The following is a 16,328-nucleotide window of genomic DNA, read 5'->3' on the forward strand; positions in this document are numbered from 1 at the left end:
TTTTCGCTACTGAATCAGTTTGACATCCCGATTTATCCTCCAAACACATATAGACCCTTCTGTCTGCTTCTCTGTGAAATCATTTTTCCAAAAAATAGCCAGATAGTTATGCAGGGAGTGCAGTTAGTGACAGTGTGGGCTCCACAATAGCTCTGACAGCTTGACAGAGCAGCAGCGGGGGCGGGGATTAGTGAAGGGTCCAGTCAGGGACGCGGATACGAAATGTAAATGAACTTGCTCTGGTAATTGTACAGGCAGCATTTTGTTAGCAGTGGTATAGAAGTAGGGGAAGTGAAAAGAGTTATTTTAGGCATCCACGATTTTGTAAGGCAAAGTTTCATTAATTTTCCGCAGGTGAGCGGCAGCTGGAGCATAACTAAGGCTTGGATGGGCATTAAACTGTGCGCGATGCATCATCAGAAAGGAACTGTACTATAAAATATCTGTTTCTTTTACTGTTGTTTGTTTTTAAAAAAAACATGAGTGGAGAAGTCAACTAAGATTCCCAAGGAGCACCTTGGTAGGAAACTTCTGACATCTGTTTCGTGTGCCACTAACGGCAAACTGAAGCTAAACATCAAGGTCTGTAGAAACTTCATCAGTTTTAATCAGTATACCTGTGGATTATTGGCAGGGTTGAAAACAAGCACCGGCAACCATCCAAAAGCTGGTAAAAAAAATGCAAGTGGCAGCTAGATTTGCTTCACTCACCAGCCAAAAAAAACCAATGGTAATCTATTGAATGGCTCGTACATTTTGGAATCCACCAGCCACATTGGCAGGTGGACAAAAAAGTTAATTTCCAATCTTGATTATTGGTCAAATCTGGATAAAATCAGTAGTTATAGTATGCGGTGCAGAGTTTTTTTTGTTTCCAGTTGGAATGACAAAGCTTTCTGAATTTGCTACCGTTCTAATTTGTGCCTCTGGCTTTGTATCTACAGCAATGCGACAGAGGCTGGTGGATATTGTAATTTTTAGAGCCATCTGCCATAACAAACTCATAGGGAAAAATTTCGATTTAGAACAAAGTCAAAATGATGATCGTATAGTAAATTAACCAGGAGAGTCTGTGTTTCTATATTGAGGAATGTTGAAGAACTAATTTGAAAAACACGATAGAAGATAGGACTTACTGTGGTGAAGAATACTTCCGGAGGCAGCTGTTCCTCTCACTCCAAAAACTCTGGGGAAAAAAAAAGGACCAATCACTATCAAACCTGACCACCAATTTTAATATTTTCAGGTTAAGGTTTTAAGCTTTTCCAAATGCTACAGCTGACTGGTCGTCTAAGCTGCACAATGGTGTTGGCAGTGTACTTCCCCCTCAGTAGATGTTTGTTTGGTGATGCATTTTTCAAGCCTTTTGCAGGAAAAGAAAGGTTTCCATGGTTGTAAATAAAAAGATCACATTAGCAACAAAGTTGCCCTTTTTAGTACGGTGGAAAATGACTCTCGTTCATTTCCTTTCGGTGCGATCCGGCTATAGACCGTATTTAAGAAGTGGACGTAGTCACCATGACTTCACCCATCGGTTTGTGGACTACAGTTTTGAAGCCTCGAGTTTATGTTGAATATGACATTTTTCTTTCATGAACTGAAAACACACTGTGAAAGGGTTAAAGTTGTAAGATGAAAACAAGGACAACTACCAGACCGGACAACGCCATGGTAGCAACCTGTCAGTCACAAGGTAGCCACGCCCTAAAGCATACCCTGCTTTATGGTCTATTTGACTCTAAATGGGACCATAATTTACTAAACGAACATCATGCTGTATTGAAGAAAACTTGAAACTAGTGATTGAGACCATAAACTCATGTTTACAATGTTTACTGAGGTAATAATTCAATTGAGAAGTAGGGTCAGTTTCTCATAGACTTCTAAACAATCAGACTTCTTTTTGGAACCAGAGGAGTTTACAAACTCGTCAACTGATTCGCACCAGGGCAAACAAACTATAGGGGTGAAAGTGCAGTGCAAAGTAGGTGGGTCTTTGTGTGGCAGCTATAGCTTTTAGTCAGTATCACTTTCAGTCAATGACAGAAAAGTAATATTGACTGCTTTATGTAGAAATGTTTTGACTGGTACATGCACAGACTATAGGTGCAATCATGAAACCAGAAAAAATATAATATTACTTTTTTTTTATTTGAGTAAAGATTTTTTGTAATGCAATTTACTAAGGAGATCTGTTCACTGTAGTAGAAAAATACAAAGCAATTTAATTTCCTTTGGACTTTAATATAAGTAATATAAAGTCAGAGTTGCGGCAGTAGAGATCATAATTGAACTCCCTCGGTTATGAGGCAAAATGCCATTGTTCCTAGTCATTACTCCCAGCATGCTCTGCTGGGACTTTCCCTATCTGGCAGGGTGTCAAACCCGCTTCCCTGCCTCGCCTGATGATGTTTTGCTAGACGTGGAGCTAATCTGTCCTCCAAACAAATGAAAAATGGATTCAGAGGCGACTGCAGATACAAAGTGCTATGAATCAGAGCTCACATTTCTCCCGTCTATCTGCATGCACAGTCACGGGGAAAAAAACACATTTTCCATTTCCTGCTAATAGCAGCACTCCCAGACACAGACCCACACGTGGTCGGGTTAGCGATCGGCTGTTGCATACCGGGCAAAGTTATGAGGCATTACTGCCGCACACAAACACAGAATAACACACAAACACATCAGCGCACACACACACGCCTGGAAACACACTGCCTGAAAGCTGAATGCTGATTTACTAATGAGCTGTCATGGTGACAGATACTGCCATTTAATTGGCTGGTAAAGGAGGCAATTAGAATTCAGTGCATAGATGCACATCAGAGAGGGAGAGGGAGAGTGTTGGGCTTTCCGTACATTATGTGTGAGTGTTCGCTTCAAAATGAAACGCACATCGGGAGACCGCAACCATGTCACTCACTGCTTTAAATTATTAATTCTGGTGATCCTGTTTAACTGCTCCGTGATCTGCTACTCAGTGAGTGTGTAAGTGTTTAAGAGTGAGTGTGTTAGTGTGTACTTCTCTTGCTTTCTCCTTTGCTTCTTTAGCTTTTTAAAACAACTTCCATCGCTCCCTCTGCTCTCTCAAGCACTCTATTCCTCATCTTTCACTCTATGCCGATGACTCTCTCTCTCTCGTTTCTCTTTTTCCTTCCAACTCCACCATCTGCTGGCTCAGTATGCAGCATCTGTCCAACCCTTTTCCCATCTTTCTTATTCTCATTTTCTTCCCGTCTTTTGTTGGACAATTTCGCTTCTCTTCCTGTCTGTCGCTCTTATGGTGCAGATCCACCAAGTCCGGCCAACAAATGGAAAGAAGTGACGGAACCCAAAACGGTCCGGTTCGCTCCGGCAAATGGGCGGTGCTTGGTGTTGGTTCGACTGTTTTCAACATGGCGGCTGGGTGACAAACTTTATCATTTCACAGCTAAAAAGTACACAAAAAAATGTTTCTGAAAACATTTGAGGCGAGAAATACGCATTACAGTAACAGCATTTTGATTCACATTTGATCAGCTGCCTAGCTTGACCGTTTGATCTGAGTTTCGCCGGCCTGCTGCCTTGCGGCGGACGGACCTCGTTTGCATAAAGTTGAGGTTGAGTCCTGATTATGAAAATTCAGATATGGCGACTGGTCAGACAACTCGTTGTGCTTGATCCATCATGCAACCAATCCTTCACGTACTTCAATAGACTTGGTGGATCTCCACCATTGTCATTTCAATAATCCTCTCCATAACAAATCAAAACCTGCTTTAATGACATGACCATAGTTAAGTACAGTATTGCAAAAGAAGGACAAACAAGGTTTACAAAGTGTACAGTAAAGAGTCAGGACTACACACTGATAAACATGACTTATGTAAGACATATATTGCTGCCTTAGATCTTTGTTTATTGCTCGCAACAAAATGATCTCAGTAAACCAAAGTGGACAACAACTGGACACAACCCTACCTCTGGAAAAGATTACTGTCATTATTAAATAGAAACAGTCTCTCTTTGAAAACATTTGGGATCCTTTTATACAGTATATAGAGAATTTAAGTGAGAGTTATAAATATAGATTTATATGTGGTCCTCTGTAGTTGCCTTCTTTTATTATTTGATTGTTCTTTTCCCTGTAAATGTATATTTCAATCTGACACTGACTTACAAACAATAAAAATAAGATATGGACATGAGTTTTCTTTTTATCATATTATTATTATCATTATCATATATTATTTATATATTTTTTATATGTATTATTGTTGTTTTCCAAATTTCTGACATGTAAGGAAAATGTGTATGATATACTCTAAATTCTCTGAATATTTTGCTTCCTTGTTGTTGGAGGTTATTTGAAAATGTTAATAAAGAAATAAAAAAAAAAATGAAGAATGTAAGAAATACATTAAAGATTATGGAGAATCGTATGCTCATTGTTAAACTGTTCCACATACTATACAACTACATCACTATACTACATAGAATACTTTAATGGGAGGAAAAACAAACAAATTCCAACAAATTATTAGGAGTGTAACGAAAAAATCCATCTGGATCGATATATCAATTCAATGATCAGCAATTCAATATATCGATGCATAAGTTAAAAATATTGATACATATCATCATCATCATTAAAATGCACCTTTATTTTGAAATTCCCACTTTATATTTATTCTTTTTATAAAAAAGAATAGATTGTTTTTCATTCAAATGTTGGTAGAGCTCAGTAATTAAATTGTCAAATCATATTTTACTTGCTTTTTGTGAGTTAATGATGATGATATGTATCAATATTTTTCACAGGCCTCTGAATTGAAATTGAAATCAAATATCGTATTGTTGTCCAAAGATTTATATAATATTGTATCGGGATGAAACTTGTGATTTACACCCCTACAAATCATTAACAAAAATACTATAATATAATAAGTGAGGACCATAAAAGAAAGGGCATGAAATAAAAATAAAGAAGATGAAAAAGCTCATTAGAATTTCATGTATTGTTGCTGTAAAATAGTTTGACATACTGTTCCCTAAGTAGTAAATACTGAATGTTGTCTTGGTCTGAGAGTGTATGTTGTACTTATGGGCATTTGAGTTTTATTTTGGTTTAAGAACTTCCTGTCTTTATACAGGCTGTAGTAAAACTGTAGCAGACTTGACTCTGTCTGCTTTCTCTGGGTTGCCCGTTTTGTCTTTGTCCACCAGTCTCAGCGGCCAAGTTGTGGTCATTAAGTTTATACTTAGTTTGAGTTCTGGTGGCCTACAGTTTTAGTAGTAAAAGTCCAGAGATAGATGAGCTCTTCTTTGGCCATCTCTCCCCATCTTTCTTGTTCTTCATCTCTTGCTCGTCATGTACATGGCCACTCTGAAAAACCTTAGTCTCATGCCTCATGCATAATTTCTGTAAACATTTCTGTGTTTCCACGTACGTTGGTACATTTGTGTATGTATGAGTGTGTGTGTGCACATCGTATCTTGTATGAGCCAGTAAGGACCGAGCATGGATCAGTGACCTTCGCACTGTTACATTTTTAAAGCAGGCCGTGAATAATAGATCAAGTAGGAATAAAACAGCGAAGGATGAAATATGAACTAAAATAATCTGAATTACAGAGATGGGAGCCGGGGGAGGGATGAGGGTGAGGGTGTGGGGGAGGGAGGGAGGGAGGGAGGGAGGGAGGGAAGGATGGAGGGAGAAAAGGAGTCAAGAGATCTCAAAGAGAATGGAGGAGTAGATGTAGATGAATGACACTACAGAGGATTGTTATTTATAAAGACACAGTGCTCGGCAGCTATACGTACAGGCCAGCATCATTAGCTAAAGCAGTGGTCTCAAACTCAATTTACCTGGGGGCCGCTGGAGGCAGAGTCTGGGTGAGGCTGGGCCGCATCAGGTATTCCACAAAAAAAGCTTTGTTAAAAAAAAAAAAATCTTCTCAAACGTCATTATTAACAGTTCTTTAACTTGAATGGGTTCTTCTGAACATGAACGGTTCTTCTGAACACGAACTGTCCTGAACATGAATGGAACATTGAAGAACATGAACGGTTCTTCTGAACATGGCCTCTATTGCGTCTCCCACTTTTCCTGAAATTGTCTGTGCTCGTCACCAACCTTTCTCTTCACTGCAGGCTTTGAAAAAGACATGATTGGGGCTGTGTGACAAGATATATATTCATTCCACTTGGTGTCACTCCGCAATAAAGTTGTGCCTGCTGTGTTTGTGTTGCTCTGCAATTACACCACCAAACCGCTAGTTGGCGGCGGCGTCTCTATGAGTTTCCTTCTTCTTCTTGTACTACAAACAGAAACTGAGGGAGTTGGAGCTAATAACTGTTGAACCACAGAACTTTTACTGACATTACTGCAACGCCGAAAAGAGAAAATATATCTGAGTGGATTTGTGTGAACAAACATTGAAAAGATGGAGGCAGAGAGAAGTAGAACTTGGTCCTGGCCGCTCAGCATCGCTGAGAGACTGGACCAATCACAGCTGTTGCGGTCTGCGTCGCCGCGACGTGTAGTTACATTTCTGGAGAGGTGCACGTCAGGCTACGGCGTCGATTACACGCAGAAGTATAAATCAAGCTTTAATCAAGCTTATGCGATGTTACACGGGCGCCGCCACAGTTGTTGTGAAATGTTTCTCTGCTTGCATCAAGCCCGGCCGATTGCCCGTCCCCGGGAGCCATATACCCCACTGTGATTGGTAGGTTCGTTCAGCTCGGGCTCGCGCAACAAAGGGACCTTCCACGGCAAACTGCCATTCACATAAAACTCGCGGGCCGAGGGCGCCTGGTTAGCTCAGTTGGTAGAGCGGGCGCCCATGTAACAAGACTTGGTCCTGACCGCGGCGGCTCGGGTTCGAATCCGGCCTGTGGCCCTTTCCGCATCCACTCTCTCTCTCCCCCCTTTCCAAGACTCTATCCACTGTCCTGTCAATAAAAATTAAAAAATGCCCCCCAAAAAAAAAACTTTGCGGGCCGCACTAACATTAAACTTTCATATCAAGGTGGGGGCCACAAAATATCGTCTTGCGGGCCGCAATTGGCCCGCGGGCCGCGAGTTTGAGACCCCTGAGCTAAAGGCATAGTTCACCCAAAAGAACATACTGTTCCTCTTTCACTTTGCACAAATAAACTGTTTCCAACACAATCTGATTACTGTGATTAACAGTGTCTTTATTTTCGGAAAGAGACGTCAGTGTTTCAAATGTAACTTTGTGCTGCTTTGAGTGTCGTCGGATGCCACTGAGTTACATTTTGTGTCTTTAAATTTCAGGAAAAAAAAATACGGATGCATAGATAGCTCTCAAGGTAAGAGGGAACTATGTTTTAGTGTATTTGTTGACAAAAAAAGTAGCTTTATTCAAATTAAAGCAAAGGCTCACCTTGGTGTAAAGATTACTTAACTGAACCAAAAGGAATGCTGTACTTACCAAAAAAGCTGAAAGCTAAATTGAAAACAAAATGTTTACCTCTGCTGATTGAAATCATTTCGAAAATGAATGTGACCTCTTTTCCGTTTTAGTCTTTTGATTATTTCTGTTCTGTGGGAGAATTTAGACTCCTCTCATAATGAATTTGTCCAGATTAACTGACAAACACATCAGCAAACGAAATGCAATTTTTAGGCTTTACACACCAAACAGCCTCTGCAAACACTCCCACAGGCTTAACGGCTGAAAAAGTGCCATGAAATAAAAACAGTTTATAAAAGAAAATGCACAAATAAGGAATTCGTGAGAAGTACAACTGAAGTAGAACTAAAGATACAAAACTTTGTGGGTGAAAGTGGAAATAAATAATGAAAATAATACACAGCAATAACACTGGTATTCAACATGTCACAAATTAAATGACCCCAATACACGGTGGAGTTAGTGTGTAAAGGTTGTGTTGTTAAAGGTCGGGTCGGTAATGCTGAGTAACAGGAGTGCACAAAGTTTTTAAATAATTCAACTGAAAAACCCAGCCTAGTGCTGCCAACTCTTTTCTAATGAAAGTAGCTAGCAGCACTAGCTCAAAAAGTCACCAAGTCAGCAACACTGACAGTCCGTCCCTTCAGGCCTCCCTCTAAAGCCACTTACGAAAGTAAACAACTAACATGGCTATTGTTAAAAGCTGTCGAGGTAGCAGCTTGTGGAAGACTCCGGTGACGTGCAATGAGAACACGGGCAGAGTGCACGCAGGATGACAGGCAGGCAGGTAGACAGACAGTCAGACAGGTTTATTACAGTCCTGCAACAGCCACAGATCCCAGATTGTTTTCTTTTTTTGTCAGAGTATTTGATTTATTGATTGCCGTCAGGCTGTAATGACAATTTCAACTAATATAACAAAAAAATTATTTGAACAGCACTACCAACCCCACCTTTAAGGAGCTGTCAAAGTTAAAGCAATAACACGTTAACACAAATTCATTTTAACGCCACTAATTTCTTCCAGGCATTAACGCAACTTGCGATTTTTTGGTTGAGTTTCAGTTTTTAAGCTATAGAAAAAGATACTGGTATCATATGAAACTAGAAAACATAAGGAATCCATTTCTACCAACCATGCCATACTAGCTTGTTGCAAAAGAGGCTAAATAACGCTCCAAATTTGCACTAAATTTTGGCGAGGAAAAACTGGCATGGCCATTTTCAAAGGGGTCCCTTGACCTCTGACCTCAAGATATATGAATGAAAATGGGTTTCTATGGGTACCCACGAGTCTCCCCTTTACAGACATGCCCACTTTATGATAATCACATGCAGTTTTGGGGCAAGTCAGAGTCAAGTCAGCACACTGACACACTGACAGCTGCTGTTGCCTGTTGGGCTTGAGTTTGCCAATTTATGATTTGAGCATATTTTTTATGCTAAATGCAGTACCTGTGAGGGTTTCTGGACAATATTTGTCATTGTGTTGTTCATTGATTTCCAGTAATAAATATATACATACATTTGTATACAGCAAGTATATTTGTCCACTCCCATGTTGATAAGATTATTAAATACTTGACAAATCTCCCTTTAAGGTACATTTTGAACAAAAATGTGGAATTAATTTGCGATTAATCACGATTAGCTATGGACAATCATGCAATTTATCGCGATTAAATATTTTATACAATTGACAGATCTAGAATTTATGTTTGTAAGGATTTGAGGTTATTTGTTTGTGTCAAGTTAGCTAACTTTTTGCCAATTAATATAACAGAGTTACGATCCAACAGAGTTGTAATTGATTTTCTTGCCGTCTGTTCGTCAACTTTTCTGTTCAAGCTTTTACGTTGGATTTATGAAATGCAGAGAGGACAAATAAATATCAGTCAAGGCTTTCCTTTATTCAGCTGGGATGTTACACAACTTTTCTTACAGTGGATCTAACAAAATAAAAGATTTGTACTATGTAAACCAGCAGCAGCACTTCCTGCCGTGCGTTCAATACAAAAAGAAAACTGGCACAAAATAAAAGTTTAATTCACAGCAACAAACTTTGTTGAATGAGTCAAGAACTGCAGCTAGTTTATCTGACTTCTATGAGTCGACGCCCAGAGTTCCTTGTGACCTCTTGGCCTTTATGAGCTCCTCCGTCTGTTTTACTTAATTCCTGCATTTAGCATGAATTAAGGTTTTACTTTCTGTGACTAACTTTGATTCGACATTTCAGGAGCGGCCCTTGCCACTCCATCGCATAGAAAATTTATCAACTCTTCCAACTTCTGAAGTACTCCAGATAGCGAATGATCAAAACAAACGAGCTCTTGCTCATCAGCAATCCATCAACTGCTCCGCTGCAGATGCTCATTAAATTTAGAAATTGTAAAAATGAGCTCTGAGAGAGACAACCTTCTGCTCCTTGCCTCTTCGCTGAGGAAGAGAAATGAGAAGAAGACTCGGAGCTGAAAGACAGCTTGCTGACAAACCTCATCAGAGCGACAACAGATCATCCTGGGTAAAGCGAAAAGCTCTCCTCGGATAGTTAACGTCATGTTGAAAGCAAACTTTGCTTGGTTTTGTTGAGTTTGCTTCACACAAACAGCCAGCTGGTGACAGGGAGTTTTAAAAGGAAAATCTGGCAACCAAGTCATATTCAGTCAATCTATCAGTCCATGAAGGAATCAATCAACCAGTCAGTTCATGCCACAAAAGCTCAAATGAATGGAAACACACAACAAACAATGCTACTTATATGGTCGAACACCACAGTTCCCAGGTCATCAAGTGATAAATTGAAGTCACTCAGTGTGGGGTGAGATGCTCTGCTACTCTGTGCTAACTCTGATGACATATTTCATAAATCATGTCGTTTTTTACCGAGCAGTGAGAGAGAGAGAGCGCGCGCCATCAAAAACCTGGTCACCAAGGGAGCACAGACGGTGGAAAGGAGGCAATTTAGGTGACACTGAGGATGAAATGCAGTTCACTTCCCATTGTCCTCAATATGAAACGGCCACAGAGAAGCAATACCAATATATGCAACCGTGCACTTCACATCTTTTTTTTCAATTCAGGATACACCTCATGGTAATGCTGGAGAAGAACAGCTCACCTTGCAGCAAGATAGGGTTAATTTTACATACTGCAACTAAAAAAAAACAAGGATCTGGATATATAATGTATAAGATTCTTTTGTCATAGTTTCCACTGTTTTGCCAACAATCATGTCAAAATGAATAGAATTATAAATGGACTGACTAATTTACATAAAAGGTTAAGCTTATGTAAGGTTTCTAATATCTATACAACTCACAAAGTGTACTTACTTATTCAGAATGAAGTACTCATTATCATCATTCTTAACATTTGTTTGGAATGACCATGATGCATTATGTGAGGACTGCGCTCCTCCACCACAAGAACATTATGTGACAACAGGCTGATAATGTAACGCGCCCTCGCAAAATAGGACAGAGCCGGGCATCAGCCGCATCTGTAAGACACATCAATCTACTTGGTTAAGGTTCGGAGAAGACTGTGGTCCTGCTTAAAGAAACTAATGTATAAGATAAAATAACATCACGCTACTTCCTGCTGCACCACAGAGCAGAAACATTGGTCATTTAAAAGGTGTGCCCTCAAGCTGACCCCACTGCCCTCCATAAATATGTTTTATTTTGTGTGTCCTGTGAAATTCCAGAGAGGATTTTGTATGCAACAGTGACTAGTGGTGAGTTTGGTCATTAAAGCTGCAGTTGGTAACTTTGAGCATATATGATAAAAAGTCATTTACATAACACCGTCACTATATCCTGACAGTAGTCATATGATTTGGAGATCGATTACCATGGCAATGGTGGAAGCTTTGAAGCATTCAAGTCAGTCCCATCAGAAACATATTTTAGTGTACTGTTTAGTTGTAAAATGATAGCGTGTGTGATCCACCCGCCATGTTGAGCCAAAACCAAGCACAGCCCACGGGCTGGTATGACAGTATGAGGAAAAAAACATTAAAGCATGGAAACGTGTTCTAGTAGAAACCCAAAATACACATATGAACTTAAAAATTAACATGATATGTCCCCTTTAAGACCTTCCTTTATAGGTGCTCAAAATGACACAACTCAAAAACTTACACATTAACACACTTAAACATTAAATGGGTTAAATGATGATAATGTAAATTCAAAATAAGTTCTAATATTCAAAACGTCCAAATTGGATTTGTATCAAAGTCTCCAAAATCTAAATCAGAAGTTTTGGGATCAAAGTCCCAAATAGAAAAATAGCTGTCCAATTTGGGCTATTTAGACCTTAAGTTAAGACAAATCAGAGAAGGCTGGTCTATAGAGGACCCGAAAAAAATAATTTCGTTTTTTTCCTGAAGGATGTTGAGCAATATGTGAAACTACTCTCTAACTCGACTAACAAGAAGGCTATCAAGAACCTTAAAGGTGCAGTTTGTTGAATTTGCTGGTATCTAGCGGTGAGGTGAGGAGATTGCAGCCAACTGAAGACTCTTCAATGTGCCAAGCGTGTTGGAGAGCCACGGTGGCCAATGCAAAAACACAAATGGCCCTATCTAGAGCCAGTTGTTGTAAGGGTAGCGTTGATCATTTGGAGCAGAGCCAGTGCGTAGAGTGTGTGTGTTCTTGGGAAGTGAGTGATGAAGCAAGAGAGAGAGAGAGCGGCGGCGACGGAAACGAGTAACGTTATCGATTCCGGCCCAAGCAGGAAAAGTTAACAAAGTTTGGTTTGCCCGTTCTGGGCTACTGTTGAAACATGGCCGTGCAACTCGTCGTACTCCACGGAGAGGACCCGCTCCGTATGTACACATAAACGTTTCATTCTAAGGTAACGAAAAAAACAATACTTTTTTTTATTTTATTATTTATTGTGTTATAAAGTGATTACAAAACAAGTGAAGACATGTGCAGGGACATATATAAAAAAGACAAAAATATATTATACAGAGACAGACAAATAATAATAATAACAAAACTAAGACAATACAAGGGGATAAAAGCAGGTTGAAGAATGTGTGTGTGTGTGTGTGTGTGTGTATGTGTGTGTTTGTGTGTGTGCAATTCTTATTATCAGGTGATTATACAAAAAAGAAAACATATATATTAATAATACATTCCATTTCTGACAGTAGTTCCCCCTAAATGTTACACACCGTTCCTTTAATATCTGTATTTATAATATTTTTGTCTAGTGTGATATACCCCTGGCTCTTTTGTTATTGTTCCATTTGTTTACTATCCCCTGTATACTGAATCTGTATTCTTTTGTTAAGTAAAAAAAACAAAAACAAAAAAAGTAGAGTAGGCAACTAGTGTAAAATAACATGAAGCCGTGGGTAGGTTTTCTCTTCCTGTCCTCCCCAATTTTTTGAATTACCAGCCGCCACTGAGACAAAGATAGATAGATAGATAGTAACTTTATTGATCCCGAGGGAAATTCAAGATTCATTATGTGAGTACTACGCTCCTCCACCACAAGAACATTATGTGACAACAGGCTGATAATGTTACGTTCTAAATATTATTAATAAGCACTTAAAAAGGCAAGAGCTGCGAGTTCAAGGCAGATACCAAGCCCTGCCATCCACACTCACTTCCAGTACCAAACTACACAGTTTTAGGTAGGAGGATGGTAGGTGTACACTTTGTCCACAGAGCATTTGAAGACATCGTACACATCTCTCCAGAGCAGACTGGAAGTCACCTGCAGAGTCTTTTTTTGTTTCTCTCCCTGTAACTCTCCGTCCTGTTTCCCTCGGCCACTCTCCCTCGCTCTCTGTCACAGGAACACACACATATACACACCTCTGATTTCACGTCTCATCACCCCCGTGACCCACATAGACCAGGAACTAATTCACATAAGCCAGAAAGAGACAGAGAGAAAGAAATAGAAACAGAAGGGTGACGGGAGGCAGACCGAGCCAGGAGGACAGGAGGCCGACGCTAAATGAGAGAAAGCAGAAAGCCAAAGCAGAAAAGACAAGCGAGGCGCGCGGGGAGGGCAGGGGGAATGCTGAAGGCGAGATGAGAGGAGGAATTGGGTAGGAACGCAGGGCGAAAAATGGCAAGAGGGAGGAGGAATGTAGCCGGATAATGTAGCCAGTAAGTGATAGACTGAGCAGCGGGAGAGGTAGAGCGAGGTCAGATGGAGAGATGGATAGAAGGAGAGGAGAGGAGGGGTGGAAGGGAAATTTGGGTCGGCGAAGTGCAGCTGCATCGAGAGAGAGCCGAGATGAGGAGGGTAAAAAGGGGGAGAGAGACAGGAGGCAGGAAATCAGTTGAGCAGACAGAATGTAGAGTATGTGTAGAGAGGATAAATGGAGGGGGTGAAGATGAGAGAGAGGTAGAAAGAGAGGAGGAGATGGAGGAGGGGGGGTGCGGAGTAACAGTCATCAGTATTCCAGCCTTGCACTCAGTTTCCAGCCAAGACAAATGAGCGCCAACATCAGGGAGGAAGTGGATCAGCTGAAAACACACCAACCTCTCCCTCTGTCACCCCGCTACCCTTTCTCTATTTTTCTCCCTATCTCAACACCCTCCTTTCCCAAAAGACAACCATATAGCTGCAGTAGCTCATACTGCTGGGACCTTCCCAAACACACACACACACACACACACACAACACCATAAATAAACTGTGTTTCGGTGCGTCACGTTCACCCTTTTCCCAGGTTAATTCAGCAGCATGGGCGTCCTGTTTTGAGAGAACATTAGTCCCCCCTCCACACCCGAATGACTTATTTGAGGTGTCATCGTGTCAGGATTATTTGTTATTTATGAGTTTCAGAGCCTGGTAAGTCTCAAGGGAAAAGTCCAAATACAAGTTTGTGCTCTGGAGTTTTATAAATGTTGTATAAATATAAAACAGTTACAAGAACTTTGCATAAATAAGCCACATTTTGATTTTGGGTGACCAGATGAGAATGGGCAACCCGCTCTCAACTCCCAACTCGTCAAATACCGTGGATTGGACATCGCCCCTGAGCATCGGAGACTGACGCACTAACTCCAATGTGAACCCAGCAGACGGTCGGAGCAAGTGACGTAGTATTAGGCAGGAGGAGTTGTGGATGGGTCAAACAAACAAGACTTTCAACCATGAGACTGTTGTTCGTGTCTCATGAGAAACTAAAAGTTAACGTTGACTTATTTCGCCAGTCTTTAGTCACATGACTCGTGTGTATCGCCAGTTCCGTGAGTCACGTGAGTCTGTAAATGTTTTAATTCAACAACATCATAGCTATGCTTCGCCGCTATGCATAGTTGTTCATCAATTCACGGCACTACTGTACACGGCTAAAAAAACTACAACAGTCATAGCTCATGTAGGCTACGGACATAACAGTGCCCATCTGTGGGTAATACCAAAATAATGTTTCACAATGAGCAGTACTTTAGTTTAAACTTTAGTTTTATTGAAAAACGAACTAAAACTTGTGTTTAAATCTAATTTTTGGGACAAACAGGAAAGGATTCGAGATTCGGGACAACTGCTCATTTCGGGACGTTGATCTGATCACTGAATAAGTTAAAAAGCTTTTCGTACTTTTCATAGATTTCATAAAAACTAAATGTGTTAAAGTAGTGAAAGTATTGAGGTTTGATACCCAACCGTACTCCCGACTTAATGTTGTGCACAAATTAACATCTTAATGGGATGTTAAAGACAACACAAAATTGTTAAAGAGGCAAAATCTAAGTATATCCATTTATGTCCATCCAAATGAAATCAATATTGCATTAAATCCAAGGGGCTCATTTAGATTACATTGTCTGTGCCCTGACAACTCTAACTTCTTATTTTGCACTGCATTAACTTAAGCTAAGCTCACATTATCCTTCTGTCCAACAAAACTGCGCCAAAAATGGATGTGATGCCACTGATTTTGATTAGGTAATAATTAAATATTGAGCAGAGCGATCACTAACTGTAAGTAGTCCATGAGAACAATGCTGTGGTTTTCTACATTTCAGTGCATAGTGCATCAGTGTATCGGCTGACTGTGCAAATTAGTGGGGTTGAAAAAAAGGTGAACCTGTGAGTCTGCCGGGAAATTGCACCAAGACAGAAACATCTTGTATTCGTCTGTCGTAGAAGCTTCACTTGCATCGAATGGAAGAGCTCACAGTGGTATTCAGTATGGACACCTAACTGACAGCAGCTGAAATTTGACAGCATTATTGAACCAGGATGCAATGTAGCATCACAGAGAGGAGAGGACAAATTTGAAAATTACTTTAACATGAAGCAATGAATTCAGTATTTGTAAAGCAGGAACCTTGATACCAAAACACACTCCCTAACTGACCAGCAGCCACAACAACCTGTAACGTGTATGGTTTACTTGGTTAAACATGCAATCTCTATCTCAATCTGGATAATGACATATGGTTACAGGCCAGTATATTTCTGCTTGGTACTGATAAGCATTCTTGTTTTCTGTATTCTGCTGGCATTGTGATTGGATCTCAATTAGGGCTGTCAACGTTAACGCGATAACGCATTGACGCAAAGTCGTTTTAACGCCACTAATTTCTTTAACACATTAACGCAACTTGCAAGTTGTAGGTTGTAGCGGGCTCCGTTTTAAAGCTACAGTTCATTAGTTACATTTCTATCAACTTACAAAAAGTAACTAAAATATGATTTGACAATTGTATTACTGATCACTTCCAGACATTTTAATGAAAAACAATCTATTAATTTGATTAAAAATAATTAATGTAAAGTGGGAATTTCTAAATAAAGGCGCATCTTAATGATGATGATGATGATATGTATCAATATTTTCACTTTGCGTCAATATATTGGATCATTGATCATTGAATAGATCACATCGATGTCTCGTTACACCCCTAATAATTTGTT

At 40.1% G+C, this 16,328-nt stretch overlaps 1 pseudogene; it reads right to left on the reverse strand.

Annotated features, from left to right (window-relative positions):
* Positions 1-16,328, reverse strand: part of LOC141764461 (protein ELFN1-like) — a 143,335-nt pseudogene that overhangs the window by 59,093 nt on the left and 67,914 nt on the right.

This window comes from Sebastes fasciatus, chromosome 3, assembly GCF_043250625.1.
Source record: "Sebastes fasciatus isolate fSebFas1 chromosome 3, fSebFas1.pri, whole genome shotgun sequence".
Lineage (NCBI taxonomy): Eukaryota > Metazoa > Chordata > Actinopteri > Perciformes > Sebastidae > Sebastes > Sebastes fasciatus.